The following is a 12,554-nucleotide window of genomic DNA, read 5'->3' on the forward strand; positions in this document are numbered from 1 at the left end:
AAGCCACTAAGGAAATTATATAATGGCACATCTTGTATGTGACAACTTAAGAACAATAACTTATAATAAGTATCATGAAAGCAGGGAATATATTAAGAATATAGTTTCAGCTTCAATCCACATTTCACAACTGAAGCTTTAAATCACATCCTCCAAGACCAGGAATGGTTTGGGCTGTGTTTAAAAATTCAGTTCCTTGGCTTGTTGTGTATCTATTTTATTTAAAAGATTTTCTAAGCATTTCTTTTTCTTGTTCTAATTTGAAGCACTACTTTGCTATTCTTTTTGGCCATGAAGGGCAGAAGCCACTGGAGCTCCATTGTGAGGATGAAGTTGATGGAGATGAATGGGTAGAAGCTATTCACCAAGCTAGGTATGCAGGTCATTTATGCTCAACTCCATTTTATTGTTAATAAGTTGATAATAAGTTGAAAGTCTAAATCCACTCTCTAACAAGTAACATGCTTGTACAATGCATTAGATAGATATTGTTTGTAATCCAGAGGTATGCTATCGAAAAATTGCCTTTATCAGTTCTGTTTGTAACACTGTTTTACCATTCACAAATGATTATGTTCTCAATGAAATTTCTTCAAGAAACTGTTATTGGAAACAGAACTGCTAGGATTAGTTCTCTTTTAAAGGAAGAATGTGTTAAAAGGAATGTCACCTGCCACTAAAATGAGTAAATGGATGTTTCTTTGTATAGAAATGAATATAAGAAGGAGGTAAAACCATAATTGTGATAAAATGCCACAAGTAAAATGCTCTCTCTAAACTGAGATTCTGAGTAATATTCTGATTCTGAGATTCTGAATAATATTCTGAGTAATAATATAATATTAAAAGGGTAAATTTTGTAAATAAGGGCATGATAGGACTTCAGCAATGTACTACTCCTTCATGAAGAAAAGGTCGAAGTGGTGGGTAGAGGCTTACAGTATAATGTCAACAGAAATCATATAACCCAAGCTTTGGAAAAGGCAGCAGAGGCAAATGTCTTCGCTGAAATGCAGTTCCTCCAGCCTCCTCTCCTGTCTCTAACCTCAGATAATCTGCACTGCCATGGTAACGCACAAGGAAAGGCAGTTTCTGAGTTGCCTAGGACCTGAGCCATGTTAACAGAAGTGATTTCGCTTTAGAATTAAAAGCGAGCAATACCAGCTAGTAGTTTTTAAGTTTAGAGTCTCTGAAATTGCGCCTTGAAGCTCTAAACCTTCTGTTCCTGGGATCCAGTCTTTGTATCCCTACCTTTTTTGGGTAAAGGTGCCTAAAGGAGCAGGTCGCATCCTTTCTTGGGAAACACCGTCTGGGTTCTGGTATTAGATCAGCCACATTTTGTGGTTCTCATTTCGTGAGATGGATAATTAGTTACTTAAATGTTGGGTCTTTTATTAAAGATAGATCAAAGAAATGAAAATAATAGTTTTAGACTATTGCATAAGATTTTTCTTGCAACTTAATAAAACTACGATTTTGTCCCAGAGACTAAATTTTGCCTGTACTACCAGTTTAGACTTTTTTTTTTTTTTTTTTTTGCTGGTCTGTATTCTGTTGGTCTGTATTCTTGACATATGTGTTGAACTTTTAACAATTTTGGTGTCATTGTTCATTTGAGACATAATGCATCTCTGACCCTTCTCTCAGGTTTTTGGGTTCTCTTACTAAGTGACTATTTGTCTAGCATTTTAAAGATACTTTTTTCACATCTTAGATACCTTTGGGTAAAAATTCCAGGGGGTATTGAGAACATTCCCCCAATGCTTAAACTGGAAATAGTCCTGAGAACATCTTGTTCTGTGTGAATATGTTGGAGTTTGTGAAGCACCTTTCTGAAGGATCTCATCTTCATGAGTAGCTCTGGTAATCCATGTTTTATCTGAGACAAAGTAGAGGGTGGCTTCTCTTTGAGGGTTTGGAGGGAGAGGTAGTTGTTGTCTTCTGTTTTTGCCAATTGGCATATCCAAAAAATATATATATTTTTTTTGTCTAAAATGTGTTTGCAACCATCAAAATCTATTCCATGTTCTATTTAATCTGAAAACTATATATTTGAAAAGCAACCCCTGGAGTCCCATTGGATACTGTATCCCACTGTAATAAATAGATATTTTATTTGGCTGCAAATTCATAGTTAAAGCATTTTCTGTTGTAGCCTTCTCTGTTCCTCCCTGGAAGATTTCACCGTGGATGGGATGCTGCTGCTGGTCATGCAGAGGTGCTGTGTGTGCTCTTCGGGAGCCCACAGGCTCTTGTTTGCTGAGGCAAAGCACTGCAGTGTCTGCGTTCCCCTCCATTGGGACCCCTCCTCTTCACTGGAGACTTTGTTTGGCTCTCAGAATTTGCTCTGGGATTTGTAATTCAATATATTTTTATGAGACTGCATTATGAACTCCCCATGTCTCCCTACTTTGCAGGCTTTCCCATGTTACTTGAATTCTCAGTGTTTTGAGTTCTCAGTAATATCCAGAGCAGCAGAATAAGACTTAGTTCTTAGGCCTTTTTGGATTAATATGCTTGCTCTTGGCAAATCTGAATTCCTCAGTCAGTGGCTGGAGACTCAGTTTTGGACTTTTGTTCCAGACCTTGGTCTCTTCTCAAGAACTCCGTTTCATTCCTAATATTCTGAGGCTAACTTTTCACCTTCTCATGGTTTAACTCTACTGGTTTCTACGTGGTTTCTCTACTTCTCTACTTCTTTACTTGATTTACTTCTTCTTTACTTCTTGGTTTAGTTGGTTCACTTTCTCTTGGTTTACCACCATTCTGTGGTTTTATGATTATTTTTTGGAAACAATTGAAAAAAATTGTATCTGTTTTAGATTTTTACACTGGTGCAATGCTAAACAAATTTCTTGGCCTTTTCGTTTTTACTTTAGATTCCTGGAAAGTCTTAAGTGTTTCCGGCTGGTAGTGTCATGTATGTTTTAGACCTGTATAATCCAACATTGCTGCCAAAAGAAAAAGCTACCGTTCTCTTAAGTCAGCCATTTATTCCCACACCTTTACCACCCCTTCCCACAGACTGGCACAAGTGTGAACTTAACTGAGAAATTGAATTGCCTTAAAATGATTTATATTTTGTTCATTTTTTACCATGTACTTTATTCCATCTCAGTTCTCTGAATCTTTTCACTACACATCCACACTGTACAGGGGAAGGAGTAACACATGGTCTGATGTGGGAGAGTGCTGTTTGGGAGAGAAAGATGGGAGTGCTGCACTCAGCTGTCCAAAGCATATGTGAAGCTACTGCCCTCTAACTTCTCAAAAAGTAGCTTGCCCTTCAGTTTGGGGCAACGTAGAGAATTTTCTTACGCAAAAATCTTTCATGTAAGATTTTTGTAGGCAGTTGCAAAGCAAACATGCTATCTTGGGGCTGCCTGGGAGCTGGGAGCAAGCGCCCTGCTTCTGAGGACTTGCTGATAGAGAGAATATATGCTGGAGTAACCACAATTATGTGGTTTCCAGTTGGCTAGGAATAGGCCCAAGAGAACTTGAGTAATATTCAGATCATGAAAAAAGCAAGCCTTTATCTGCCGTCAAAATCATGTTCAGCTTAGGCACATCTTAGTACAAAGCATTGGGGTTGCTGAATCTGTTAGCCTGGGAGCGATGAAGCCGCTTCTCCCTTCACGCAGGTCAAACCAGGAGTGGGATGTGTAGTCCTGACAGACACACAATCAAGCAGATACATACGTGTACCTATATACAGAACTGGCCATGGGATTGATCTGTTTGGACAAAAGTGCTCAGTACTTGCTCAAACAGCATCATTGACATTGACCTTTCCCCTCAGGATGAACATCAGTTAATTCAAAATGGATGTGTATGTTCAATGTTAGTTACACCAGTAAATGGCCTAGGCTATCTAGACTCTGGCTTCTTGGTCTTCAAGGTTGCCTAATGCACAGGGCCACGCGAACCCCTGGGGCACACAGCCTCGCTGCAGGTGCTGGTACTCAGACACCCCTTGAACATTATTAATCTCCTTTATTTGAAAATGAGTGCCATTCTTCCAGTATGGTGCTCATCACTGCTTTGGTTGGGACATATAACTGCACTGGAGATACTGTCCCTTGTAAGGGAAATATGTATGAATGACAAGCTGCCAGGAAAAAGCTTAAAGAAAGGGCTGATAGCATAGTTTCTGTTATTAAGTAAAATTAAGTACAATTTATTGGAGCAATCTCAAACTACCCTAAATACTAAAATAAATAATAGCAAACCAAAATATAAAAAAACAGTGTTGAGAGTTAGAATGGGGATTCTTTCATAAAGAGATATGACAGCTAGAGAGTTAGAAATAGTTCTGATTAAGAGTCAGATGTTGGTAAAGAGAGGGGAGGAAATGCAGGTCTTAATGAAAAATAAATAAATAAAATTGAATGAATAAAGTTTTTGTCTTAGTCTGAGAATGAATAAAATAAAAAAAAAAATCAGTGATCTGGGATGGAGCAACTCTTGCGTCTAAAAAGAGAATGTTGACAACTTTATAGGTTTGGATGATTTATGAAAAAGCTATTTATCATATATTAAACACAATTTTGAACATTTCTTTTACTTGTCATTGGCGTAATGTTACTCTGTCAATATTTGATAAGTCAACATTTGCTATTTTTACTAGCTTAAGTGTTTTTCATTTCAGTTACTCGGATATTCTGATTGAAAGGGAGGTGTTAATGCAGAAGTACATTCATCAGGTCTAGATTGCGGAGACTGAAAATATTGCAGCCAATCAACTTAGACATCAACTTGAAGATCAAGACACGGAGATTGAAAGACTTAAATCTGAGGTATGTGCTAGAGTCATCAGGCAGTTGTTGCATTTTAATGTTTTTCTGTGTATATTGTAATTGTTGCCTATATTGCTGTAATATTTGAGAAAATAACAGCACCTGGTAAGAAAAGCTGTAATAATTCTTCTAGGAACATTTGGCCAGATGGTTTTCTTAGAAGTATTGATGGCTGTTGAGTTTATTGGATTACATCACTGCTAGAGAATTGAGATGACATATTGCTTTGCAATGTGGATTCAGTTATTTTCTACCTGTCTTCGCACACAAATTTTAAAGCATTTGTTTGGTCCTTGACACAGCCTTTGGTATTGTAGAGTATTTCACTGAAAATTAAACATTTTGTTGCAGTTCTGGCCTGTTACGGTCTGAAAGGCACACTTGGCTTTGAAAGGAGAATCAGCTCTCTTAATATAGATGAAGAACAATAAGATATTTGTTGGTTTGGAGAAAACTCTGCCTCTGCGACCAAATACATGCTTATCATTCCATGCAGCTTTAGTGGACTCTAAGAAGAGCTCTTAAAGAAGGGGATGTTATTTTTCTGTTTATTCTGTAACTGTTTCAACTTGAAAATGCATTTAATGAATTGTTATTTTTGTCAGATTGTAGCTCTCAATAAAACAAAAGAACGAATGTGACCTTATCAAGGCAACCAGGAAGATGAGGATCCAGATATTAAAAAAATTAAAAAGGTAAACCTGCCATATTCTGTGCATTAAAGGAGAAAGCTGGGACAGAGGACGTACTAGTATATTTTAATTTGTTGAATTTTGTCTTCAGTTATCGTTCTGTTAAATACACTCAAATATCAAGATTCCTTTTGCCCTATACCTGCTTAAACCAGTTAAATTGCATCAACTTCATATCCTACAGTGGCATATTTATTCTGTGGTCTATTTGGTATTTAAATAGTCATCTTTACTTGCAATGTATATATTCATTTTTTTTAATGCAGTTTGCACATTGCCTTCAATTGCTTGTAAACACTGAAACTAAGCCATGAAATATTTGCTGTGGGAACCAAGGTGTGGAAGAAGTGTTTGTGGAAGAATTGTTTGAAAGCAGGAACTGAGAGGAAAACTAGGGCCTAACACAGCTCTGGCATTACAGAGGCCTGCTTGGGGTGCTACACAGTTGCCACTTCCAGGATGGTTGGTACGCACGGACTCTGCTCCTCCACGGTTCCCTGGGCAACGCAATCTGCCCTCCTCGCAGCTGCAAAAGGGAGTAACGGAGGATGGAGCGGGGTGAAGGCTCCGCGGCCAAACTCTGTTGCACTCCCTGTGCTGGGCTGCTGATAAGCCGCACAGTGGCTGTCTAATGAGAGATATACGATAACATGTCCGGTGCTGAGCCAGCAAAAGTGGCAAATGATGAACTTTGCTTGAACTTTGCTCATTATAATGTGAAAACCATACCTCCATCCCAAAAGTTACCCGCCTCCGAGGTACGACCACCCCTCACTGAGCATGCGCTCTAGATTTTCGGTTGACTGTACCTTTAAATGAAAGCGAGAAACTTTTTCACCAATCAATAACAATATTAAGTATGACTCTAGTCACTCAAGCTCCACCTGAATGTAAAGAAAAGTATAAAAGGTGAACTAAGGATGAAAAGTCTGGAGGGGAAGAAACCATCGTAACTCTTGGGTCAGTCAACAGGCTGATCCCCCTTTCCTCCCCTCGCGCTGGGACGCTGCCTGAGGAGACTCGAGACTGAGAGCCCTCTCCCATCTTCTGGGGTGAGTGATGATTGCACATTTGTACATCAGAGCTAGCTAAAAATCCCACGCTCTAGTAGAGAATTTCCTGTACTGACATCCGAAACCTGCTTTGTAAATGTTGCATTTGAATAAATCATACTGTTTGTGAACTCGACTACTTGTTTGGGGGGAGGCGATCGGACCTACAGTTGACAGACTGTTCGTGAATCCGATACTGCCAGGGTCGAGCTTATAGTGGATCACGCTATTTGGGAACTCGATTCGCTCCTAGGAAGGCGATCGGACCTACAGTCCACAGACTGTTTGTGAATCCGATACTTTTTTTTGATATCTCCTTCCCCCCCACCACCACTACCACTGCGGCTTTCAAACTGCAACATTTTCAACACAAAATTGGCGTAGTCGGCAGGATGTCGATAAAGGAATTCCTACGGAGACAGAAATGTGGTCCCTCAGAAGGTGGGGAAGATTGGGCCAGAGATAATTGGTCAGATCCTGAAAAGGTTTTGCAAAGAATGGAGGAATGCCATGCTAAGTTTAAGGACGGCAGAGGCAAGGGTGTTATTTGTGCTATTCTGGGCGGTTGGTTAATTCAGGCGCAGAAGGACTATAAAATATTTCAGAAATTGAAATTAGATTATCAAAGTAAGAATTCAGAAATTCAACATTTGCAGTATGAATTAGAGAAGGAAAAGAGACGTACCCAGTTACTGGAGCAGCGAATTGAAACAATGCTGATGCAGGCACCCCGACCCCCTAATATGCGGCAAATCAGAAAGTTAATTACTAACACTGAGCCTGAGGACTGGGACGGGGACATATGGGGAGATCCAGATAAAGAGATACAAGAAGAATCCTCAGAATTAGTGGCTGTTCGGCCGCTGATAAAGACCGAAACATCTGAAGGTCCCCGAGGTCGGAATCCCCGCACCACAGTTCGGACTACTCCTTATTCAGGTTCAGAATTAGGAGAACTGCAGACTAAATTTTCAAGAAAGCCTGGGGAAACCGAAACTGAATACTTGTGGAGAGTTTCCCTTTCAGGTGGCGACAGAATATTGTTAGACAGAGAAGAATCTTTAGGCTTCTGGGGACCAGGAGTGTTTCTAGATGAGGGGTTCCCAGATGATAATCGATCTATTACTGCTCGAGTTGCTTACTGGGCAGGGGGAATAGACCCCAGAGAAAGAGACGAGCCACTAATAATCAAAGTTAGGGGGCTGTCTGGCTTATCAGAGGCAATGCAGAAAGCTGCTTGTATTCAGGCAATGTATGACCGAGGACGCTTTGATGTTCCGTTAATGGCTCCGGTAGACCCAGTCCACCTAAGGCCCCTTATTAAGGGTCTGCCTGACACAGCAAAGATATATATGCAAAATTTAAAGGAAAGGGTCATACGGGCTCAACAGCATAATGATCAGAACCTTCACGCCCCCCCTGCACACGTCCCTACTTGGGCAGAGCTGTTACATGACATGGTGAGTTATGGACGAGAGATGGCATGGTCAGACCCTGAGCCTCTATCAGAACAATCAGGGAGAGCTAGGAAGGTATTTCACACAAGAAAATTGGAGGGTCGACCATACCCGAAACATGAACTGGAACCCTTTCAGGGTCTGCCAGCATCAGTAAATCAAATTAACAGCACTCTGTGCAATGATTTATGGCGACAAGCATTAGCTTTAGGAGTGCCCTGCGCTATGCTGCAGGGGCAATCCACTAGCTGCATCAGAAAATTGGTTGAAATCCTGGAACGCAGAGCAACTGAATCTCCTCCTCCAAGCAGACAAGACAAGAACTCCCCCTCTCCCCCCGCCTCTGACAGAACAAACAATCCCTTTGCGCCTCTAAGTGAAGAGTTTAGGAGATCAAAAAAACTAAGCAATGCGGATTGGGATTCGGGCCGCCCAACCCTCATGATACATATTTTTCAATGGTCCAAAAACAAAGAACCCTATATATCAATTCCTGTTGGTCCAAAAAAACTTAGTCTAGAATTTTTGATTGATACTGGAGCACAGATTAGTGTTCTGAACAAGTTGCAAGCAGAATCATTAGGAATTAAACCCTCTCAAAAATTTATTGTGATTAGTGGAGTAACAGGTGCTAAAGAAAAATGCCCACTTGCTAGGACCCAATTATGGTTGCCTGGGGAAAAGAGGATGACAGCTGTGGATGTGGTACTAAGTTCACACCCTGGGAACATTGGGACGCCTACCCCAAAACAAGAAGGAACTACAACAACTAATGGGAACACTAGGATATTGGAGGAAACATGTTCCTGGGTTCTCTGTAATTGCCCGTCCTCTGTATGATTTGCTGAGAAAGAACAAACCGTGGGATTGGACTCCGATCCATGCAGAAGCTGTTAAAACCCTAAAGGATGAATTAGTTATCAATCAGAGGTTAGGCCCCCTAAATCCAGTGGACCCTTTTCGGGCTGAATGGGGTTTCTCTGAACATGCCTCCTATTGCGGCATCTTTCAAAAAGGAGCTTCAGGTCCTTCGCGACCCCTGCTTTTCTCGTCTACCTCCTTTAAAGAGACAGAGCAGCGTTATTCTGAGTGGGAAAAGGGACTTCTCTCCTTAGTTCGGGCAGTGAAAGAGGCAGAAAAACTACGAACCTCACAGGATATCATCGTTCAGGGGCCTTTTCCATTGTTAAGCCCTATTCTTAAAGGCGCCCCCCCTCCTGAAGGTGTCGCACAGAAGGGAACGATCCGCAAATGGTATGCTTATCTAGAAGGAATAAGCCACTTGCTAGCACTAAAAGAAGGACCAACTAAGACCTCCAAATTACAACAGCCAGTAAGCTCAGACATTACAACATTATGTCTTCCTTATAAGCCTTCACCTATTAAGGTAGCTCCAGAATTCACTGTATCCTCTAAAAAGGATGGAGTGTGGTTTACTGATGCCTCTGCCCGAAGAACAAGCACGGGGTGGAATTATAAGGCAGCAGCCCTGGAAATAAGCTCAGGACGGTCAGTAACTGAGGAGGGTGACGGTAGCGCCCAGGTCGGGGAACTCCGAGCCCTGCTGTTAGCTGTGGAAAATGGAGCTGAGGTAATTTATACTGATTCCTATGCCACATTTAAGGGAGCAACAGAATGGATATGTCAATGGGAAGCAAATAATTGGGAGGTAAATCGTGTACCAGTGTGGAGGACAAGTGACTGGCAGAGACTTTTGGAAGTAAGCAGACACCGACCTTTAGAAATAGGATGGGTAAAGGCACATGCAAAAACTAGTGCACCCGCAACTAAGTGGAATGAGGAAGTCGATAGGTTAGCGCAAGTGCAAACAGTAGCTGCTGAAGGAGATGAGTGGCAAAGGCTAATCGAATGGTTGCATGTAAAAAGGGGACATTCGGGGAAAAATGACCTATATCACGAATGTGTGGCACGGGGATGGCCTGTGTCAGTAGCATTAGTTAGTGAAATCATATCAGCTTGCCCTCAATGCCAACTCCGACTGAAAATGAATCATCCTAATCAAGCTCCCCCTCAGCACATTCAAAGAAACAAAGTCTTATGGAGCACCTGGCAAATCGATTATGTAGGACCATTAAGACCTGCTCGTGGTCGAAAATACATCCTGGTAGGCGTGGAAGTAGTATCCAGACTAACCATGGCCACGGCAGTAAGTGCAGCCACTGGTGAGAATACTGTGAAAATCCTGCAGGACTGGTTTAGTAGCCTCCCAGCACCAGAGTGCCTACAAAGTGATAATGGCAGTCACTTCACTGCTACTGTAGTGCAAGATTGGGCAAAACAAGAAGGAATAAAATGGGTGTTTCACACTCCCTATTATCCCCAAGCTAATGGTATAGTGGAAAGAGTCAATGGCATGATTAAGAAACATGCAAAAGTGTCACAGCCTAACTGGGATCTGCGGCTATCCCAAGCAGTCTACACAGTAAATAACAGATGGGGAACTTATGGAAGCCCCAAAATACAAGCTTTCTGTCCCACAGGACCACCTGCTCCCACCTTATCAGAGCCCTCAGAGTCACAAAAGCATACACCTATTCAAATGCAGGTGGGACAGCCCGTGATGGCAAAATTGCCCTCTATTGGGGTTGTTCCTTTAATTTTGGCTAAACCTCGAGGACTATGTGCCTGGGAAGCCACTGATGCTAGTGGGAAGACACACCGCATAAGCAGTCGGTGGATCATTCCCGACTTCTGACCAAATATAATTGCTTGTTTATGCTTGCAAAATCAATAACAATCCAATTTATGCCGGTCAAGGCAGAGACCGAGCATTCTTCCTTTTGTTTTCCAGGATGTGAAAAACCCGGAATGCTGGACAATTGTACCTGGAACCAAGGACTCTCCTATCTTGAGTATCCATCAGGATTGTTAGTTTCATGCATAGTGTTGTTTTGATATTTGTAAATCAGATATTTGTAATAGGGTTATAGAGCTGTAGTTAGGATTAGCAAATATGATATTTCCAACTTGCGTTGGGAAGATATGCTTTGGCTTGGTATGTTTAGTGCACTGGAATCAAGGAGATACTCATAGTGACAACGCACAAACCTTATCCGTCCCTGACTCTGCCACCCATGGTTTGAAGGATAACTTAGCCCTAAACTTTAATAAAGGGGTTTGCAACTGCTCTCAATGAATCTAGTATTACCGCTTGCTTGCCTCTACCCAAATCTGTAGTACCATTTGGCCCAGGATTTTCTTTTGGCTCAGTATCAAACAAGCCAGCATTGTGGTATTGCCAAAATGTGATAAATTGCTCCAATTGGGAACAACACGATTGGGTGAGACACTATTGGCCAGTTTACATTTCCCTAAAAATGGGCTGTCTGTGCCATAATCACAGCATAAAATATAAATCAGTAAGTGAAGACTTTGTGCTTCGTAATGATTGCCATATAGCTTCTGGTGATGCTCTGGCTGGTTTGATCTGGGCCTGCAGTGATGGCAATATGTATACCACCTTATGGGCTGGATTACCTGAACGCCAGTGTATCTTGGGCCTCCCAACATTGTGCCCCATGTGGAGCAGGGCTCTTCTCTGACCCCACTGAATGGCTCAAGCAAAACCAGTAAAAATAGAACTGTCAGGACATGTAGAGGGATGGCAGGACTGAGAAGAAACCAGAGTCTTCCCATCATGACCTGGGTCCTGGGAGCTCCAGTTTGCACACAGTAAATAATAAAGGAGGGCTAAATATTTAGCACAGGTATGGTTAGATGTGTTACAGAATGTTGGAGAAGGTATGTGCATGTTAAAAGATGTTTGGGGAGGAGATGTATTGGCATCAAAGAGAAAAAAAAAAAAGGGCTCTGTGGAACATAAGAAAGAAGAAACCAAAGTTTAGTTTTCAGGCTCTTCCCAGGATCTGTCTTAGATGGAAGGACTGTTTTTTTTTTGGATTTGGTCTTGCAAATGTGATTATGGTTAAGTAAGCTAGCCTATCAAGTAGAAAAATTAGCTAATGCCACTGATACTAGTCAATCGTCAATTACAAGCCACATCAAAAAACAAGACTCTTCAGAACCGGATGGCACTGGACTTGATGCTGTTACACCAAAATGGACTTTATGGCTACCTAAACCTCTCCAGTACCGACTGCTGCATTTATATCCCTAATGTTACACAGGACCTTGATATCCAATTAGAGAAGATACGACAGGTGGCGAAAGACACCCATGAACTCCGGGAATCAATGAACACTACCTGGCTGGCGAAGGTGTTTAGTTGGTTTGGCTTTGGTGTCACTCGTTGGATCCAAAGTTTGATAGAATATGTGGTGATGTTCATTGTGATGATAATTATCCTAAGTATAACAATATCCTGTGTAAAATCTACTATAATGAAAGCTATTAACGTAAAGATGATTCAGTTCACCGCTTATACCCCTTTACAGGTGGATGACCCAATTGATGTCCCAAGTACTAAGACTCTAATTTGAGACTAAATTCCAATATACAATGGTAACTGGAGTCACGGGGTGGATACAAAGTTTGTTATAAGCATTACTTACTATTGTAACTGCAATATTTTCTGTA

At 41.4% G+C, this 12,554-nt stretch overlaps 1 long non-coding RNA gene across 1 annotated transcript; it reads left to right on the plus strand.

Moving 5' to 3' along the window:
* The first annotated feature begins 264 nt into the window (after positions 1–264).
* LOC148592905 (uncharacterized) lies at positions 265–5,454 on the plus strand. Its single transcript, XR_015913852.1, has 3 exons — positions 265–373; positions 4,649–4,796; positions 5,402–5,454. It is a non-coding gene; the product is annotated as an uncharacterized LOC148592905 (long non-coding RNA).
* The last annotated feature ends 7,100 nt before the right edge of the window (positions 5,455–12,554 follow it).

This window comes from Tinamus guttatus, unplaced genomic scaffold (genome assembly GCF_059628265.1).
Source record: "Tinamus guttatus ecotype Peru unplaced genomic scaffold, ASM5962826v1 Tinamus_guttatus_pri_ptg000485l, whole genome shotgun sequence".
NCBI lineage: Eukaryota > Metazoa > Chordata > Aves > Tinamiformes > Tinamidae > Tinamus > Tinamus guttatus.